Consider the following 22463-nt stretch of genomic DNA (forward strand, 5'->3'; position numbering starts at 1 on the left):
CCTGGGACCAGCAGTTAGTGTAATGGCTATGTTGCTGGACTCCCACATAGTCAACTGCGGTTTGCGTCCCAGACCCGGTGGTTTAACATGCAGGGTGCATGTGCATGTGTGCCCAAGATCCCGAGAGGAGAATGGAGTAGAAGGGATTGCAGCGTGGCCATCCCCCCTGGGGGGTGATTTCTCGCTTTCTGTCTCTCTGTCTCTCTGTCTGTCTGGCGAGCGCATGCGCCCTATAGTGAAAAACCTCTCCAAGAAAATAAATAAATAAATAAAAAGAAACCTTTTAAGAATTTTGTGTTTTGGTTAACTTTGGGGAAGAATAGAATACTTATGACAATAAGGCCCTGTTTTCTCATTAGATTTAATATTTTTAAAAGGATGCCTTAGTTTATTTTAGTTTATTATTTCTTTTCTTTTTTTTTTTTTAAATTGGAGAGGTTTATTCTATACGGCACATGTACTTGCCACAAAGAGAGGTAGGCAATTTGTGAGATCTTATACGTTTTTATCACATCAAATGGATGTCCCACTCTGTTGTAAATTTAGTGAACCTTCGCTGGCTGACATCCTTAGTTGTCATTTCCTGCCCCTTGCCCCCAAACATCTAGACTGTAAACCGTGATTGCAGCCTGTCAACCAGTAAGCAGCAAGAATTACTTCTGAAGTAGTGAAAGTGAAGTGTGACAGCCACTTCATATCAAGGGCCCTTTCCAAGATTCAGGTTTCTTTTCCTTTCTTTGCTTTATATGGGCCAGCCAAAAAGAAAAGAAAGCTACAGAAAACAGGACATAAGCTTTTTCTTATGTGTGATTTTTGTTCCCCCGTCAAATTATGTTTTAACATTAGATTTGGTAACAATGAGAAAAGATGAGAATGCAATTTATGGTTATACAGGCTTATTAAACATAATTATAATATGTTGGTGCCTTCAATGAGATCGCAGATATTAGTTTCTGAGTAACAAAAAGCAAAATAACAATAACCTTTAGTTTGGTTTGCAGAAAAATTATCTAGGAGAAATTTTACATATAGTAAAGAACACCATGTTGCTGCTGTCATGTGGCCTTCATTTCTATTATTGCATTGTTGGAGAAGTCATGACATATTTTTCTATGTTTTTCTATGCAGAAATACATCATGCCTTTTCTGATATTGCATGCTAATCATGGCAGCTACATTTAATTACATCTCTCTAGAGATGTTAATCATGCAATTGAAATGCTAAACATTTCTGGCCTTTATACTTTTTAATTTAGTACTAATATTGAATTTTTTTCTTAAGATATATACTTTATATGATTAGGCAATTATTTCTCAAAGTAAGTAATTAGATATTAGACTCAACTGAACTGTTGTTAACAATACACATCCTGGATTCAGTTTTCCAAACTAAAACCTGAGAGTTTAAGGGAAATTAAGGCATTTATACTTTTTAATAAGACTATACTGTTATCTGTTACTGTTATACTAATATACACTAAAGTAGATTTAGATACAACTCAGAAGTCAAGTTTTTTTTTTGGGGGGGGAGGTTTTTGCCATAGGGCATGTGCGCTCGCCAGACAGACAGACAGAGAGAAACAGAGAGACAGAAAGCGAGAAATCACCCCCCAGGGGGGATGGTCACGCCGCAATCCCTTCTCCTCCATTCTCCTCTCAGGATCTTGGGCATGCACGCACACGCGCCCGGTGTGAGTTTTAAGCCACTGGGTCCGGGACGTGAACTGCGGTCGACTACGTGGGAGTCCAGCGACATAGTCATTATGCTAACTGCTGGTTCCCAGAAGTCAAGTTTTAATAGCTTTAAAAAAATCATGGGACCAACAGTTGGTGTAATGACTATGTCGCTGGACTCCCATGTATTCAACTGCGGTTCGAGTCCCGGACCCGGTGCGTGTGCATACGTGCTCAAGATCCCAAGAGGAGAATGGAGGAGAAGGGATTGTGGTGTGGCCATCTACCCTGGGGGGTGTTTTCTCGCTTTCTGTCTCTCTGTCTTTCTGGTGAGCGCACGTGCCCTATAGCAAAAACCTTTAAAACAAAACAAAACAAAACAAATATAAACAACAACAAAAAAACCCAAATCATGTCAGATCAATGCTCTTTTTTTTTAAATTAAAAGGATAATTTTTAAAAATAGGGATAAAATTGTTTTAACTTTTGTTTTAAATATGATTTTAGAAAAATATGCTAGAAGTCTAAAAAGTGAATTGCTAGTCTGAAAGTTTGTGCCCCCTCTTTCCAATGCCAATTTATACGTTTAACTCCTAATACCCGAGGTGAAAGTAATAGTAATAAGAGGGAAGGGCATCTGGGGAGGTGATAAGGTTGTAGGGGAGAAATCTTCATAAATGGGATTGTAAGAGAGGTTTTAGGGAATCCCTTAGACCTTCTACCACATGAGGACTCACTGAGAATGTACTGTATGTAAACCAGGGCCCTCATGAGACACCATTTCTGCCAGTACCTTGATCTGGGGGTTTTCAGCCACTAGAACTATGAAAAGTAAATTTCTATTTCTTATAAGATATCCAGTTTGTGGTATTTTGTTATAGCAATCTGGATGGACTGAAACATGCATCTTATATGATAATTATTCCAGTAATCTAATCTGGAATACTTTTATTTCTTTTTGTATTCCCACTAAAAAGACAAAATACTTAGAGTGTACCTGGAATATTGGTATCCATAAATACATGTTTTTAAAATGAATATTGCTAGATTTAAATAGTGTTTAATATGGGTGCCGTTGGGCCAAGATCTGTAATTCCTTAAACTTAACTTCCGTCTAATTTCTTACTTGAGTCTACGACCTTACCTGTTTTAAACTTCTGCACTTGGCTGTTTTTCATGATGTGTGGTTCCCTACATTTGAATAATAGTAGTATAGATAAATGTAGGTAGCCTTTTTATATTATTAATAGTTATTAGTTCTAACCAAATCAATTAATATTTGCATATGATTGTTTCATTGTATTTTGCAATGTGATAGTGGTGGAAATGGGGTGCCCGATGACAGTGGTGGGATCATCCAGAGACTACCCTCACCACCCCTGTTCATGGTGAGATTGTCATCTATGAGGCCAGTCTCTGGTGCCAGGAAGGTTGGCGACTGGGTTAGAGGATCAGGAGAGATTTTCTTTTGGTATGAAACGATAGGAGACTCTAAGAGTCTGGTTTAAAGGTTTTTATTTTTTTGTGTCTGGTATTTCATTTCAATAGCAAGTTTGACTATCTTGTAGCATTTTATCATGCCTCTTCTTTTTAATTTGTCAGAGGGTGCAGCAACTTGCCAGGGAGAAACAGAAAGAGAGAAGGAGAGAAGGAAGCATCTGAAAGTGGGGAGTGGTCATTCCACAGTCTTTTATCCTTCATTTCTCTATCCTGTTGCAACTTTGGACAATGCTCCTAGCATATTTCTCAATCTGCCAAGGCTGGAACCTGGGCTATGGTCAGTCATGTGGGATCCAGCTTCTGCAACCATGAGGATACAGGGCCAGCTCAAGAGTTCTGTCATAGACATGCTAAGTTCAAGGTCTCAGTCATCTAGATCTGCAAACTACTGTCTAAGAGCAAACCTAGCTTACTAATTATCTTTGTAGGGCTCACAAGAGAATAGTTTTTACATTTTTACATATGCTAAAAACAAATCACTTATGGTACTTGTGAATTTTACATGAAATTTAAAATATGTATTCATGGGAACCAGCAGTTAGCGTAATGGCTATGTCGCTGGACTCCCACGTAGTCGACCGTGGTTCATGTCCCGGACCCGGTGGCTTAAAAACTCACGCCGGGCACGTGTACGTGCATGCCCAAGATCCCGAGAGGAGAGTGGAGGAGAAGGGATTGCGGCGTGACCATCCCCCCTGGGGGGTGATTTCTCGCTTTCTGTCTCTATGTCTCTCTCTGTCTGGCGAGCGCACGCGCCCTATAGCGAAAACCTCTCAAAAAAATTTTATAAAAAAAAAAGTGAATACATCTTCCAATGGTTAGAAGTAGAAGAAGAGCCTCAGGTCTGAATGAACAAGGAAATATGTCTCCATCGAAGGAAAATGGTAACTCCCCTCCGTCTCTCGTAAACATGGAGGACATTACAAAAATGTCAGACAAAAACTTTCGAATATTCATGGTTACCAAATTCTATGAGTTGGAGCAGAAAAGAGACAAAGAGACAATGAACTAAGGAGATTAGGAAGCCCTTCCAGGACATGAAAGAAGAAATGGACACTCTGAGCAAGACTCAGTCTGTAATACAGGAAATCAAAAACTCTCTTGAAAGTATTAAAAGTCGATTAGACCATGCCGAAGACTGAATCTCTGATGGAGAAGATAAAACCTCTGACCTAGAAAAAAACAAAAACATTGAGAAAATAACAAACACACACACACACACACACCGCACGCGCCCTACAGTGAAAATCTCTCAAAAACAATATGTATTTATAAGTAAGATTTTCTTTGACAACAATCACACTCATTTGTTTTTGGTTTGTCTGTGACTGCTTTCTTTTTTTTCCCCACAAGAGCAGAATTGAGTAGTTCCAAGTGTCCACATGGTTCACAAAATTGAATGTAGTAATTACCTAAGCTTTTACAGACAACATGCTGAGTCTTGCTATTGATGGCTCACCACAACAATTTGGTACTTGAATTTTAAAAAGTTAGACATCAGAGTCTACATTATCTCTAACCAATCAAGAAAGATCCCATCTTTTTTCCATTTTTTTTTAAAGATCTTAGTTACAGGAAGAGTTAACAAAGTAAGTTGAAATGTGAACATTGATGCCTTAATCAGAAGTGGCTTACTTATGGTGACAATAAAACTTCTGTCAAGTCATGGAAGGAGATGTTTCCTAAAAGGATCTTTTGAGTTTCCCATAGTATTTCATGTAGGATCTGGTTTACTTTACCCAAAGAGCTGTCTTAGCGAGGAGCCACTGTTTCATATACTGTCTGACTGCTGTCTCTCATGCTATCCATATCTGAAGCTATGTGGAAACATCAGAGGTGGATTATGGGAAGGCTTTTCCACCATCTTGGAAACTACTAAACCCAAAGGAGAAATTCAGTACTTTATTTCATTGAATTGTAGATTTATCTTCCTATAACTCCTAGCTAGAGTGAAGAAATTGAGCTTATTTGCTTTGAGAAAATAGTTCAGTGGTATTAGTATTGTAATAAAAAAAATTACATAACAACATTCTAGTGTCCAAAACTAAAGGAGTTTGATAATTTGTGAAACTGAAAAATGATATTCATTTGTTGAGAGCTAAGCTCAAATTGTGTACAAGTAGGAATGTTAGTATTCAAAGACTCAGGTACATGCCATAATGTCTAATTTCCAATGAATTTTATTTTTAGATATTCCCTGCTTTTACATATACAGAATTGCTTCAAATAAATGCACATGAGAAACTTCAAAATGTGTTCAATATGGGAAAAGACATTTTCTTTAAGACTTTTTATATCTAGTGGAGCTTTTCTCCTTTCTATAAAAAGAGACATATGAGAGGAGAAATGATCAAATCCCAGCAGGAAGTTAATACCTGCTGAGCTCCTCTGACAGTAGCAAGACTCCTCTAAAGCCTTCTAAGTGTGTGAGATCCAGTCTTCATAAAGATGAGTCAGGGCTTGCTCTGTGACAGGTATAATCTTCCATTTCTTAAGTTATTTTTAACTTCAGAACACAATTTCTGTGAATTTTAAGCTGTTGAATCTGCTTCCTGCTACTTAATCATATAAGGTTTTTGGAAGAATCTAATATGCGATTTGCTTTTTGAATATTTAATGACATGTAGCAAAACAGGGAAAATACACGAACATGAAACACCAATTTTTTTATTCTGTTTTCATCTTGGCAGTGTTACATACAATTACATGGTATTCAAAGCTTGTATGTATACCAGTCATCTTAACCTGTGATATATACGGGAAGGACTTCTAAATCCCAGTGGTTTAGACTGCAGACAGATTGTGTTATTATCATTTACACATAATATTATGTAGTTCATAATATTATTATTATTCATTAGGCCACAGTATGGATATGAGCCTTTGCCAGTTATCACGTAAATTAATATTTTCATGTTTCATTACTCATTTCAATGATTTGTTAGCTTTTAATTTTGATACAAACAAAATGTTATTAACATTTTATAGTTCATAATCCTGCCAGTAGCATCTAATAATTAGGTTGCATTGTATTAGAGAAGTCAGAAGGTCTACTATCTAAATAGAATGGCACATAAAAATTCAGTAATTTTAGAGCCTAAAATCTATGCAGGTGAATATATTGCTAATTTTACTGATCACTTGCTAGCACATGAATGTAATTGGTCTGTTTCACAGAGACAGTTGATAAATGGGGAAAAAAAACATCAAATCAACAGTAATAAATTCATATGGGTCACCTGCAGTCTAAGCCTTCATTTTTTAAAATTTTTGTATTATTTCAGAAACTTTGGATCAATTATTTATATGACCTGTAATGAAAATTTCAAAATGCAGCAAGGATTGCAGTTTAGCATTAATTTCAAATTGCTCTTGGTTTATCTATTTATTAACTTGTGAAGAGGGTTTTAGATGGCAGGATGGAACATGATATAAACTTTTATAATAACATTGTTCAAATGGTTGATTCAGACTCCTTGCTGAATGGGTGTTGAGCTCTCCATTCATCTAGGTATATTTAGTACATCTTGCCAGTACCCGTTTGCATCTGCTGATTTATACTGCTGTCTTAGTGCTTCCTCTGAAAAATTACATGGTTTGTCTACAATTTTATTTAGGTTGTAGGGAGTACAGAAACCCATAGTGGTCAAAGAAGCAAGAAAACCCAGTGTACAGAGCCTGACTGTAGTGAAGAGAAAAGGGAATTCATTATAATTAGTTGGAACTAGAAGCATGACAATCATTTCAAAAGAATGGTTTTCTAGGCTTGGAGTAATGCTTGGCATTTACAAACATCCAGGAAATATGGATTAATATGAAGAAAGTATAACATGGATGTGTGGTCCATGAACATTTGGAATAATTTCAGGACACAAACATTAAACTCCATTACACTTTAGGCCCAAGCAACCCTACGGTAACATCTTTCTTAACTGCAAAACATGAGGAAATAAGTTTTTCCTTCTCACTTGACTAAGCTATTTCATCAGTCTCTATTTTGCAAGTCTTGGTGGTTGGGGATTGTCAGAATTAGATCTAAGGGAGAACTAGTGGCCTGAGTGGATACTGGAATAAAGAAACCGGAGAGTGGTAAGTATGGTTACGATACCATCTGCAGTCACTAGGAATATTTGGAAAGAAACAAAACTTTGAATCCTTTTTGGGAAAATCAGAGGCCCAGAGTTAATAATTCAAGTATTTGGTTTGTTATAGTCCTATTTTATACCTAAATACTGGGGAATTAGTGAAGTTTAGTTTTATGGCAAACAAAGGTGTCAAGAATCTGCCATCCGTTCACTGAATCTTAGATGTAGATGCTTTGGTACAAATTTTGTTATTGTAAGTTCATAAAGATGAAGTGATAGCTTTTCAAACTTCCATCTGTGAAGTTGGTTAATTTTAAAACTTTACTAGGAAACCTTATAATTGTTGAAATATTAAAAATTTTTTTCTTTTGTATTTGTAATTGAGTTCAAAAAACAACTTTATAATGGAAATGCAGAGGGATTTGAAAGATTATTCTTACTCGATAAATTTCACATATTCTCCAAGAATCATTCACCAAGTCTCAAATTTAAAAAGCTACCACAATAGTCAGATGAATTATTACGTACTTGAAAATGCAAATGAAAGATGAACAATAATTATAGCAAACTATTTAAATGCTTTTATTTTCAATCTGCAAAGCTTGTCAGTATACAAGCATGACTCCTAAGATAATTTCATTTATAGGGACCAGCAGTTGGCCTAATGGCTATGTCACTGGACTCCCATGTAGTCAACTGCAGCTTGAGTCCCGGACCCAGTGGCTTAAACTCACACTGGGCCTGTGTGCATGAGTGCCCAAGATCCTAAGAGGAGACTGGAGGAGAAGGGATAGTGGCATGGCCATCTCCCTGGAGAGTGATTTCTCACTTTCTGTCTCTCTGTCTTTCTGGCAAGTGCACGCGCCCTATAGCAAAAAAAACAAAACAAAACAAAACAAAAAACCTCTCTAAAAAAGCAAAAGAGATAATTTCACTTATAGAAATTATTAACTTGCTTGTGTTTAAACATTTTCTAGCCTTAATTATAAATATGAGAACTTTTTTCCTGAACCTCCATGATCATTTCAAAACATTTTTGTTAATTAACATTGAATTATCAAATTCTGCAAGAAAAGAGGTAATTATATATTTTTTTTGGCTAGAAGCTGCACATGTTCATTAGAAAGAGACAGAAAGAAAATGAGAAAACATCCTCATGGAGGATGATTACACCAGTGTCTCTTGTCTATTTTCCTCTCAGGATTTTGAGCCATACCCATATGCCTGGCATGTTTTTTAAGCCACTTGGTCTAAGACTCCAAACAGGCAATCTCACATGGGGTCCAGCTGCTTTAATGACCACTCCACCCTGGCTGGCCCAACATGTGTTTCTTTTGTGTAAAATAGTACAGATTTCAGTTATAATGTCAAGTTTATAATTTTTATTTTTTATATTACTTTTTTTTTTCTTTGGAGAGGTTTTTGCTATAGGGAGTGTGCGCTTGTCAGAGAGACAAAAAGTGAGAAATCATCCCCCGGAGGGATGGCCACTCCGCAATCCTTCCTGCTCCATTCTCCTCTCAGGATCCTGGGCATGCATGCAAATGCGCCCGGCGTGAGTGTAAGCCACTGGGTCCAAGACTGGAACTGCGGTCGACTACATGAGAGTCTAGCGACATAGCCATCAGACTATTTTATACAAGTTTTAATCATTTAATCATTTAAAATTCTCTGTCTTTTTGTCTTTCTCTCTCTCTCTCTGTGTATGTGTGTATGTGTGTGTGTGTGTGTGTGTGTGTGTGTGTATGAATATATATATAATATTTTGAGTTGGGGATTAATTTTTTTGGAAATTTTTCAAAAAGTGTTCAGTTAATGATAAACGTTAAAGGTAAAATAAAATTGCTCCAACAAAATAGAAAAGAACAAGTTTGGAAAACATTATTGACTTAGCCATAGAAATTTGATAATTATATTATATATAACTATGTAATATATAACATTCATTTATATATATAAAATAACTAAGTCTGAGAAACTTCATGTATTGCTTTAAATACAAATAAATCCAAGAAGACAAACAATAAGGCTTCTTTTTTACTAGTCAGTAAAGAAAAATCAGAGAAATGGTAACATATTTGCTTCCGTAAAACACATCCTACCTGTAAAACATTTTAGCAAAGAGAGACATTAGAGACATTTAGCCAATTAGAAAACAAGGTAGAAAATCTTTAAGTGGCCAAGCTAGGTGAAAAGATGAGATTTCAGATGAAATTTTGTCATTATCTTCCAGCCTTGAAAATTGAGCCTTGTGAGAACGCCTAGTATCAGGGCTGCCATTCAGGTAATTATGTTCCCGTGGTTTCCTCAGATGTCAGTTACTCCCAGTGAAGTAAGATGAGCTGCAGTATGATTCCCAAATTTGATCTGTGGTGGATATTTTTAGGAATAATCAGAAATACTCCTGATTGAGTAACCTCAGTGAGCTTGTAACAGTCAAGGTAATGAAATCTGAGGACCCAAACTGACCAACCTCTCTGTCATTTACACTTTACTCTGGGTATAGACATTAGTTTTAATTATATCATGTTTCATTTCCCATGAAAAAACATTTGGTAGCACTCGTAAATCATCTGCTTTTATTCAGTGTCATCATAAAACTCAAGTAAATTACTATGGTTTATTCTATTACAAAGAGATGGCGTTTCTAGCCCTGAGGTAACACATTGCAATAATAACTATCAAAGTCAACACTTATGTGGCACTTACCATGGGCCCAGTATACTTAATGGAAACCTAATAATTATTACTGTGTTTAATCCTCTGGAAAGCTAGGCATTAAAGAGTTATGGAACTTGTCCAATATGACATGCTACTGAAGTGCAGAGCCATGTTTAGCGCCCAAACAGTGGGACTCTGAAGTTTTTGCTCTTAGTCTCTACAAGAGACTGCCCTATGGCCTCTTACTCTATATCCATATCCATATGGTAGCCTGAAGGCATGTGATATGCACACAGAAAACAGTTGGCTAATTTATGTAATAGAATATTTCATATTTGACTTATTAAATCCCTTAAGAAAAAAATTCCTAGCCCAAGGGACATAAACAAGCTGCATCTAACCTACAGAATTCTGAAAATAAACATATATCCAGGGGCTTCCAAGTATTCATGGAAAACTATAATTAAAGCTTGAAGTTATTTCAGTGACAAAAATTGACATTCATGAGTAGTTTTTCCATCCTATGCATTTTCCATGAACTTCATGAGGACTACCTTCCCCGGACTCCTAATTTCTGCCATGATAGCAGTCTTTCTCTTTGGAGTCAGGTTTAGAGAAGGGATCATGAGTAATATTGACTCTCTTCCTCCTAGCCTGTGGTCCAGTTTTCTGAACACTTTTCTGCTCAATAAATACTGACTCGCTGACATCTTAGTGGCCAGACCCTAAATCTTTAGAGAGCCTGTCCTGCCTGTGTAACTTTAGGTTCACAACAGGTAATAAATACAAGCTCCTGTCATCCCTGCTTTCTGTGTGTTCTGGGTCTTAGAGAAATTTTTGGTAATCCTGCTCGTACTTTATTTCCCAGTGCACTTCCGTCCTCTCAGCACTGGGCCACTTGTTCTACTTCTAGTTTATGATTCTCATATTCACTGTCAGATCCATTGTAATACAGCAAGCCACTGGGCCTTGGTACTGATATCAGCAATTCCTTAGGTAATTAAAAAAAAAACAAGTAAGAAAATCTTCAATAGGGCAAACCAGCTGAAAATCTGAGATTTCTGATGGGATTTTATCACTATCTTTCAGCCTCAAAAATTGAGTCTAGGAAGAACACCTAATATCAGGACTGCAATTCAGTTAATGATACTCTCGTGATTGGTACTTGCCTTTTAGGGTACATTTGTTTCTAGCTATTTGTCAGAAAGGATCCTTTCTCATTTGCTGCCCCCATTTCTACCGTCCTCTGCCTTGGCCACAGCCCAGACCACTCGAGATTCTGGATGTTCCCATTTGCTGGTAATTGCTCTCTGGTTTCTTGTTATTTCATGGTCTGGGAGGCTCTTATTATTTTATGTCTCTTCATGATGTCGCCTCTGTGTACACATCCTTCTCAGCCTGCTGGTTCTCAGATTTACTTTCAAGCCTTCTACTTCTAAGATGCCTTTTCAAGTCACCTTGCTCTCATGTTTTCTTTTGTGTTTTCTTCTTCTTTGACCTCTCCTTTCTCTTAGCCATACCTGCACTTCATATCTCTTTACTTGCTGACCTCCCTACTTACGTGGATGACTAACGTAATAGACCTCTGAAAACAAATGAAAATAAGAAAAGACAAGTGATTGAGGTGTCTTTGTTATATAAAAAATATTGTGACAAGTACATTTTTAAACCTACGTTTTTAAACCTATTCCAAGAAGTTAGCTATTTGAACAAAGAGATTGAACAAAGTGTAAAGAACTCTAGAAGTAACTGAGCTTCGGTAACTTTCAAAGGAAAAAAGTTTATGCATGGTTTCATAAAATTGTGTTTTTGGTTTCTAGTAAGGAAATGGATGAGCTTTCCTAGAGCTAGCTTTCCCATTTTGCCTGTGATTAAATGTTGTCTAGCACTCCATTTTTAACCATCAATGACAACTCAAAATAAATTGTGTCTTTAAAATTGTGAAAAAAATGTTGTTGACTGTCTTATAATGTCTTTGAGAGAACAATTTGGGGATGCCAGGAGGTACAAGGGATACTATAGGAGGCAAAATTTAGGAAAGAAAAGAACGTTTACTCCAGAGTTCTGAAATGTGATTCCGGCTATACTGTAGTGTTTCAGAATGGGGTAGTAGTTGTAGGAAGATTAAAATTATGTCCTTACACCGTGTGTGGATAGCAACATAAACCAAATATGAAGAAACGACCTTTTCCCTACTTCGAGTCATCTGTATTCTGCCAGGAAATAGGCATAGTTTATGTGCAGTTATATGTAGCCGGCAGAGCTGAATGCTGGCCACAGTTATGGCCATCTTGCAGTGCTACTTCACTGAACGTTAACTTGAAACATATTAATAGGAGCTAGATATTTCAGATATTTTGGGCACTGCAGTGGGTGCTAGACATAAAGTGGAGTGTAATGGTTAGAAACGTGGCTTTTAGAATAAAAATATCAAGCTTCAAGTCCTCTCATTTGTTTAAGCTTTATGATCTTGAACATTTTGCTTCACTTCTAAACCCATCTACAAAATGAAACTGTCTCAGTCTCTTCTCCAAACACTCTCTGCACTCTTCACTCTCAGTAAGACCTAGTCTTCCTTCCGGAAGGAAGATGTCTGCCAAAGTCCTTCCTACCACTTGGATATGATTCTCCCACATTTCTCCCGGAAGCACACCAGGGGTGAATTCCATGTCAAAAGATTAGAACAATCATCACTTGCTTATTTAAGTCCTCCAGATTCCTCTCCTTTGTACCCTAAAGTTGCTACTTCTAGCTTATTGTCCCTTTCTCTTATGTCAATAAGATTTTGTGATTTTTAGTAACTGCATAGATTATCTTTCCAATGGCCTAGCTTTTGTGTCCTAGAAAATCATTTCTCTCTGGCCTCATCAACCCACTTCGGTACTATACCCTAGCCTGCACTGCCCAGAATAGCCATTAGCCACATGTGACCATTAGGATTTTTAAAATTAGGAGCTTAGTCCCTCGATTGTACTTTTACAGTACTTAGTAGGCACACATGACTAGTGATGGCCGTATTTGACAGTTAAGGACCTTTCCATCACCACAGAAACGTCCATGGAATGGTACTACATCTATACTTGTTCATGATATGTTGCTGAAAAATCCCTCCATAATCTCAGTTTATATTTCCTGTTCTATTCACTTTCTTACTTTCTGACTCAGTGCCTCAAGGTACCTGACTCAATCTTTGATACTTCCTGGATGAATGATTCATCAATCCTAGCATTTTTTTTTTTAATAGGCCCAATCCCCTCATGCTTTTCCTAGACTCTTTAATCAAATTTTATGAATCTTGTGATCAGCTTTTATGATCTTATGATAAAATTTTATAATCCCTACCTTGCTTCCTTTCTCATTCTATATTTCCTTGGCTAAAATGCAATCTGGATTAAATCAAACCACCTGCCAGCTCTAAGTAACTGGAAACAATTCATACTGTTGCGTGACTTAATTCTCTGCCCATAACCCCCTAATTTCAAGGTCATAACTAGATCTGTTTTTAAAATTGGATCATTTTTACTGATTGATATTATATCATAGTTCATATATACTTCTTCATTATTATTATTATTTAGTTTTTGCTATAGGACATGTACATGGACTGGGGAGACGGGGTCAGAGAGAGTGAAAGTAGGAAATCACCTTCCGGGGGAGAATGGTCACACTGCAGTCACTTCTCCTCCATCTTCCTCCTGGATAATGATGCTGCACACACATGTGCCTGGAATACTTTTTCAGCCACCAAGTTCAGGACTCAAAGTGCATAGTTGGCCATGTGGGATCTAGCTGCCTTCATCTCCTTGCTACCTGGCTGTTTTTCTGCATTCTTCAAACTGTTAATTTTCATTCAGTAAAATTTTATTTTAATATTTCTCTTCTATTTTTTTCACAATTTTGCTGAGTTCTTTTGTACATTTTCTGTTTATCTGTTAGCTTCATCATCTGCTCATTCATTATTTCCATATGTCATCTTAAAGATTCTTTAACTTATTTATAATAGCTTTTTCTTTTAAAAAAACCAAGTCATTGTGTTGACTAATTTCAACATCTCTGTCATCTCAGAGTCTGGTTTTATGGTATGCTTTTTCAATGAGTATGTGTTTAATTTTCTTGTTTATATACCACGTAGTTGTTTTCTATGCTAGATATTGTGAATGATATTTTATAGTGAATATGGATTATCTATTTTTAATTTATAGAGTATCAATTTTTGTTCTGGATAACAGATGAATTACTAGATCACTTTTCTGAATGATATAGATTTAGCTTTACTTTCGTTTGCTCTGTTATCTTTTGTTTTCATCCTATTGTACTCTCTCAGTTAAAAGAAACCACATGCTGTGTTCAGGCTTCACCTTTAATAAAGAAAAACAGGGCAGGCCCAGTGGCACAGCTGGTGGATCTCAGCTGTATGATACTGGAGTTACATGAGAGGCCTAGAGTCAGATCTCTGGTCAACCTGAACATCCTGCAAAAGTCTTCCTGCAGCTGTTATTCTGACTGGCTAGGAGACGGGATGGAGAGTTTGGACATGGCAAGACTTTTTCACAGGTGCCTCTCTCTGCCTCTCTTTTACAAAAATAAAGACAATAATTAAGAAAAAGAAAACCAAGTCAATGTATACCTCATTTTGTGTGTTACCCTCTCTCTTAAGAATTATACTACTTTATAGTTCTCTGTCTAGTGCTTATCCATTTGTCTATCATGTTGTCTCTAGTATTTAATTTAGAGCGGTAAATCAAGTCCAGTAATCGTAACTTTATCATGGACAAAAGTAGAAGTTTGGTTTGTTTCAACTTCCTTTACCTTTTAGTGTTTTACTTTTCAAATAAATAACACATATACAGAAATGAATATAAAGCAATGCACAAACTATTATTAATAATAACCTTTACCCACATCCACAGTCAAAACTCTATCCCCCTTTCCTAATCACTATTCTGATGGGATGGTAATTATTCCTTTTATTTTCTTTGTATTTTTACTGTCTCAGAAGACATTGCTAAAAACATTGAATTTTGCTTCTTTGTGAACTATATAAATGGAATTACACATTAAGTAAATGTGCTTTTATGACTAAGTTCTTTTCCTTAACATTATGTTTAATGAGATTTAGCTGTGTCACAGGAAATAGCTATAATTTACTCATGTTTATTCATTTCTCTCTTTAACTTATCCCAATCAGTCTTTTTTTCATACCATTTAACCTAAACTGTCCAAGTTCAGGTGGCCTATAACCTTCATCAAAGTTCAGCCATTGCATTTCTTAATTTATAGCACTAGACTCTAAATTTCCTCACTGGTGCTCTTTGTCTTATCTAACGTGAGCAAACAGCTCCTAGACAGGTTCATAAGCATAGTCCATCCATAAGAGGTAAGAGAAAAAGTATGCAGATAACAAAATGTTATCAGAACCATGGAATAAATATTTATTCTTTTTGTGTGTGTGTGTACACATATATAAAAATTGTGTGCATATCTACTTTAGCTGTTCTGAGAAATGTAGAAATCTTAACCACTGAATGCCCATGTCAAAAATTTTAAATAAAGATGAAGTTGTTATATTTAAAATGGATTCTAGGGAGAAAAGGTTATAAATGGAATCAGTTTCTCTTTCACAAAAGCTACTCAGAAAGGCCATTGGCCCAGCACAATTTCAGTTTAGATTTGAGAGGATGAAAGACTGTAAGAATAGGAGTATTTTTAAATATGTTCACAAATCTGGAACTTCTTATATCTCTCTCATTGTAATAGAAAATTGATCATCTGGGAGAGGCATTAAATGAAATAAAATTCCTTCTTTTATTGCTAGTTGAGATCTACTTCTTTAATTTCCTCAGCTGTTAGAGTATCTCTGAAGTCTTATCTTATATGCTAAAACATATTTTTTTGAATTATCCAAAAGGGTCCTGTTCTTTCTCTCATTTTAGTTATTAGTCTGGAAATTGCCACCATTCTGGGATCTCTATGACATTTCTGTATTATAGCCAAACCCAAGAGCCAATTTACTTATTAGTGGCAAGTGAGTGAAGAGTGAAGAGACTATAAAGTCAGATAATTTTACATTAGGCTTGGGATTGGTGCCCAGAATTATCACTTACATGCAAGAACTACATTCTAAGTCTTGCAGTTACTCTTACCTCTGAAAATTAGGTAAAATCACCACTTTTCTTTGAATTACCTAGATAAATTTTCTTTTTTAAAAAGTACATTGAGTACATCAGTTATCCTAATAACTGTTTAATATCTTCATTTTATTAGATGGGTTCAGAAGAAACTTTTCCGGCTTAAAGTAATTTTGCCAAGAATATTTGACATTTTAAAAAAGTCACTGGTATTTTCTCTCTCCTCTGATACCATTGATTAAGATGCTTTTGAAAGGTGACAAATCCTGTAAGAATGGGGAGATGGTGACTACATTCTTGGGGGTGCATGAAATGGATCTGGGGTAGCCTGAGCTGTGCAAAAAAACCGTATCATAAAATCATGTGTTCCCAACTTATAGCAGCATTCAATACCTTGGGAAATTATCATGGTCCAGTCTGTTAGTATATGAGAATGTGCTTCCTAGTCACTGGGCAGCCAAAAATCTAGAGAGATATGGTTTTCATTGGACATTTCATATGTCTCAGTGTTTTGTGGCTTTTTTTTTTTTTAAGAGAGATTTTTGTTTTAGGGTGTGTGCGCTTACTGGAGAGACACAGATAGGAACTGAGAAATCTCCCAGAGGGAATGGCCATGCTACAATCCCTTCTCCTCCATTTTCCTCGAGATTTTGAACACACGTGTACATGTGCCCAGCATGACTTTAAGCCTCTGGGTCCCAAACATGAACTGCTGTCAATTATGTATGAGTCCAGGGACATAACCATTACACCATCTTCTGGTCCCAATACATGCTTCAATTTTTATCAGCTCAAATCTGACTTAAAGTCAGATGATCTAGAATCCATTACAGAGAGATCATGACAGTAATCTATTGATGGAGCCAATACATGGTTGGTTCCAGACTCTGAAGGCAGACTCTGAACACCTTGTCATTTCAAGAATCATTAGTGTAACAATTTGTTTCTTGAGAATGAGATTGCAACTAATCCAAGGACAGGAAAAAAAAAATTCACAACTATAAAGGGTGGTCAAAACCTGAATGAAAGTAATTATGTGGAAACTTAATTTCCCTCCTCCAAATATCATTTTAGGGGTTTGAATTTCAGATAGGGGGACTAGCAGTTAGCATAATGACTATGTCACTGAACTCCCATGTAGTCTACTGTGGTTCGAGTCCCAGACCCAGTGGCTTACACTCATGCTGGGCGCGTGTCTGTGCATGTCCAAGATCCCAAGAGGAGAATGGAGGAGAAAGGATTGCAGCCTGGCCATCCCACCTGGGGAGTGAATTCTCGCTTTCTATCTCGCTGTCTCTCTCTGTCTTTCTGGCAACCGCAAGCACCCTATAGCAAAAACCTCTAAAAAAAAAAACAATAGAATTTCAGATATGACTTTTGGGGGGACACAAACATCACTATCATAGATAGAGTTAAGCAAATTTAATCGATATCATTGTATCAGAATTCATATATATATATGACAATTTTTATTCTTGGTTCTTTTAAGATCTTTCATGACTCTGCCTTGATGTATTATCATTTTATGCAACATTGCTTGATTCATAGTAAGCTAGCAGTTATCATATTATATCCATACTATAAATATGAACCTAATCTCTAAAATTTTGCTTGTTAAAAACATTAAACATTTAAAACATTAAAAAATATATATACTTTAGGACAACTGTGTGTGTGTGTGTGAAGGGGAATTGGTAGTGATAGATAGAAAGAGAGCTATTTTTACTTTTCTGTAGATGTGTTATGGCAAATTGTCAAAATACATCTTTTTCTAAAATATTTTTTATAAAATTAAAACCTGTAATAGCTTTTTCAAAGTCAACTAAAAAGCTGCAGTGGAAAATACAGAGTTTAGGTCTTGGCTTTGCTCTTAATTAGATGTGTTCATGAATCATGATGTTCTTGCTTGAAATAGATTCTGAATCACAAAATAAAATTATTTTAGAGTTTTTACTATTCATTATTCACTCTGCACTTTACTTAGTTGTATGCACCTGCACATGTGGAGGTTTGCATTTCTTTTCTCTTATATTCGTCTTTTATCTTTATTGTATTCACATAGAAACACACACTACTTAGTACATGTATGGGGATGAAGTCATAGAGATAGACACACATACACACACACACACACACACACGTATGTTTCCATATACAGTTAATACACTTCTACCTCTTTAGATTTTTGGCCTTTGCTTATTTACCACTCACCTTTGAATTATGTGTTCAGTTTGTCTCTGAGAGTAGGCCCCTTTGTGGCATCAATTGATCACTGAAGACAAAGAAAATAGGATACGTCATTTCCTTCAATGCTGGCTATCACCTTCTCTACTTTATTCTATAGTCTTTATGATCCCACATCCTGTATGTCTTATGTCTGATTATAGTGTGATTTTCCACTGAATTATAAGTTCCATATAAGTACCAAGTTTTGCTTTTTTTTTTTTAAATTCCAAAAGGTATGTGTATTTGTCTAAAAAGGAAAAAAGAAAAAAAGACAAAAAAAAAACATAAAAATAGTTCTATGAGGTCTGAGCTCTTTGAATTATTCAGTTTAACAGTGTCACAAGATAATAACATTTTAGGGAGTATCGTCCTGGTGGCAGATAATTTTTTATATTATTTCCTCTATATTTTCAAATAATTTTGGAAGTGACTATTGCATGTTTAAAAATGGAACCTTCCAAATAATTTGTAGAATACAATGTAAATGCTATTTAAAAGACTCTCTTACCACTAGTAAGAGGCCACCTTCTTTTATTTATTTTTTCTTATTTTTGGAGAGGTTTTTGCTATAGGGTGTGTGTTCTCACCAGAAAGACAGAGAGAGACAGAGAGACAGAAAGCGAGAAATCACCCACCAGGGGAGATAGCCACTCCACAATCCCTACTCCTCCATTTCCTCTCAGGATCTTGGGCATGCACACACACACACACGCTCGCTGAGTTTAAGCCACCAGGTCCAGGACTTGAACCACAGTTAACTATATGGGAGTCCAGTGACATAGCCATCATGCTAACTGCTGGTCCCAAAGGCCATCTTCTAAAATGTTAATACCTTTGTCTATTTGAAATGGAAGATACCTTAGAAGAAATGAATTCCATTTTACTGGTTATGAAATGGAGGCCCATGAAAGGTAAGTAATATGTCCAAATTAATGCAGTGATTGTTAGAGGTTTTGACCAGAGTCTGGGTTTTCAGTGTACAAAAGTGGAACTAAATGGCATATTTGTAGCCAAAAGCATGATTGTGTTCTTACACTTTTTTTTTTTTTTTGAGAGAGGTTTTTGCTATAGGGCATGTGTGCTCTCCAGAAAGACAGAAAGAGAGAGACAGAAAGCTAGAAATCATCCCCAGGGGTTAGGGCAACACCGCAATCCCTTTTCCTCCATTGTCCTCTCTGCGCAATCCCTTCTCCTCCATTCTCTTGGGATCTTGGGCATGCACGCACACATGCCCTGCATGAGTTTAAGCCACCAGGTCTGGGACTCAAACAGCGGTCGACTACAGGGGGGTCCAGCAACATAGCCATTACGCCAACTGCTGATCCCATACTTAAGAATTTTATGACCTTGAAAAAATTAAGTAATGTTGCTTAGCTTCAATAATATTAAGAATATATATTATGGACTAGCTGTGAATGAAACATGAAAAAAAATCTAGCAAAGTTTGTTATTCTCATCCCTTGCTATTATCTTTACATATTTTTTTTGGAGTTTGTTGTTAAGTATTTTCTGAGGAAAAATTAGGTGACTGTTGAGAGGGAAAGTTGAGAGACATTTTTGGCATATGAGTTGCTATGCAAAGAGAAATAAACTCTTTTAAAATATCATTTTTAACATTTTTGATGACTCAGTTTAGGTTGATTTTAAACCAAGTAGAATATTATTAATGTGAATCATTAGCACAGATTTAGTATCTCCTATCTGAAACGCTTGCATGTACATAATGGGATATTAGGGGATAGGAAGTATGTCTAAACATGAAATTCATTTATGTTTCATACACACCTTATACACATAGCCTTAAGGTCATTTTATGCACTGCTTGTTTTAGTTTGCAATCCATCATATGAGGTCAAGTGTAGAGTTTTCTACTTGTGATGTCATGATGACTTTCAAAAGTTTCAAAATTTGGAGCCTTTTGGATTTCAGATACTTGAATTAGGGATGTTCAGCTTCTATCGCATATCCTTGTAGAGCCGTTTAGTATTTAACTGTACCATTCATGCATAGACCCCTTTTACTATTTGAAATAAGAAGCTTCTGTTTGAGTCTCATTTGTCAAGGGCTTTGAAAAAAGATACAGGTTACTTAAGCTATAGGATATAGCTCTTTCCATAGACATTTAGTTTCTGAGGTCTTTTTATAAAATTCACTACGTATCTTCAAGATAAGGACTGAGTTTATTTCGGTATACTTTGGCTTAAAGCCAAAAGCTGTCAAGAAATATTTTTGAGTCCAAACTGTCAGAGTCTGCTGTATAGTAAGAATGCAGAGATAAAGAAGGTAGCATTTCACTTCACTGAGCTTAGCGCTTATTCAGGTGACTAAATAATTACGTACCTCTTGGTTATTCTGATACAGCATGCGATAGAAGCAGACGGGGAGGCCCCTTAGAATAGCCACACTCAAAGAATACTTTCTAGAGAACGTAGATTTAAACATGAGCAGATGCTCCACTGTTGGAGGTAGATGAAGATGATATTTCAGGCCCTAGGCAGATTCAAAAAGAACAATAGGTGGGGCTAGGTGGTAGCATAGTACTGAGGTAACAGGACCCACTGAGGAAAAGTCTTGGATTCATGTCCCAGGAGATTCCTGAGAATTCTGGGTGTCACACACACCCATGATGTAGAACAACTGACATGGGTGCCTCTGTCTGTCGTTCTCTTTTGGAAGAAATAAATAAATGGACTTTTTTTTTAAAAAAAGCACTAGGTTCTAAAAAGATACAGGTTACTTAAGCTATAGGATATAGCTCTTTCCATAGACATTTAGTTTCTGAGGTCTTTTTATAAAATTCACTACGTATCTTCAAGATAAGGACTGAGTTTATTTCGGTATACTTTGGCTTAAAGCCAAAAGCTGTCAAGAAATATTTTTGAGTCCAAACTGTCAGAGTCTGCTGTATAGTAAGAATGCAGAGATAAAGAAGGTAGCATTTCACTTCACTGAGCTTAGCGCTTATTCAGGTGACTAAATAATTACGTACCTCTTGGTTATTCTGATACAGCATGCGATAGAAGCAGACGGGGAGGCCCCTTAGAATAGCCACACTCAAAGAATACTTTCTAGAGAACGTAGATTTAAACATGAGCAGATGCTCCACTGTTGGAGGTAGATGAAGATGATATTTCAGGCCCTAGGCAGATTCAAAAAGAACAATAGGTGGGGCTAGGTGGTAGCATAGTACTGAGGTAACAGGACCCACTGAGGAAAAGTCTTGGATTCATGTCCCAGGAGATTCCTGAGAATTCTGGGTGTCACACACACCCATGATGTAGAACAACTGACATGGGTGCCTCTGTCTGTCGTTCTCTTTTGGAAGAAATAAATAAATGGACATTTTTTTTAAAAAAGCACTAGGTTCTATACAAGGGCATAGGGAAAGGAGAGGGTTAAAAATTGCTTAGAAGGATTTGAGTGGGGTGCAATATGGGGAAATAACACAGTAACAGCTAGAATGGCAACTGAACCTTACTCCTTTTCTGATTTTGAAAAATCTGAATATAAAACACCCCTTACAAGAGCCACCTAAACAGCGAATATGGGGGTTTACGGCATGATTTTTAAATTATTTATTACTTAAACTATTGGGTGCTGTTTTGTAGGGCAGTGTCACAGACTCTAGAGGAGTAATAAAATAATTTGCCACCTCAGCTCTCTTCTGATCACATATTTACAAGATTGTCTAGATTTGAGGTGGTTATGGAATTTAATTTTTAAAGTCAAATTACTCAATGATAAAAGGAAGATATGTCACATTTATTATCCATATTCTCAGCTCACTACTCCTGATACCAGTGGGAAACCCCTTGCTTTATTTCAGGTTTCTTTTTGTAAGTAATATCAAGTGTACTCTGTCAGCTTAGGTAGGAAGTGTATAGTTTAAAAAATTCATTTTCATTTATCAAAAGCTCTGAATATTTCCACATTTCTGTTTGTGTTTTACATAGTGCTCAAGCATAGGCATGTTCCTTGTGGACAACATGCTTTCACTGATTCCAATTTATAATTTCTGAACCTCTTATATTCCCTGAATGGAGACAGAGAGAAAACAGTATCCTAAGAACTTACCACATGGTAAAGACCATAAGAGAGTTGTATTCATTATTTTTTCCAATCTTAAAGTCTCTCTGCTATTTCCTGCACAGCAGTTTAAGATTTTCTTTGCTTCTGGCGACCAGCAGTT

The sequence above is a fragment of the Tupaia chinensis genome, unplaced genomic scaffold (assembly GCF_000334495.1).
Source record: "Tupaia chinensis unplaced genomic scaffold, TupChi_1.0 Scaffold000179_1, whole genome shotgun sequence".
Taxonomy (NCBI): domain Eukaryota; kingdom Metazoa; phylum Chordata; class Mammalia; order Scandentia; family Tupaiidae; genus Tupaia; species Tupaia belangeri.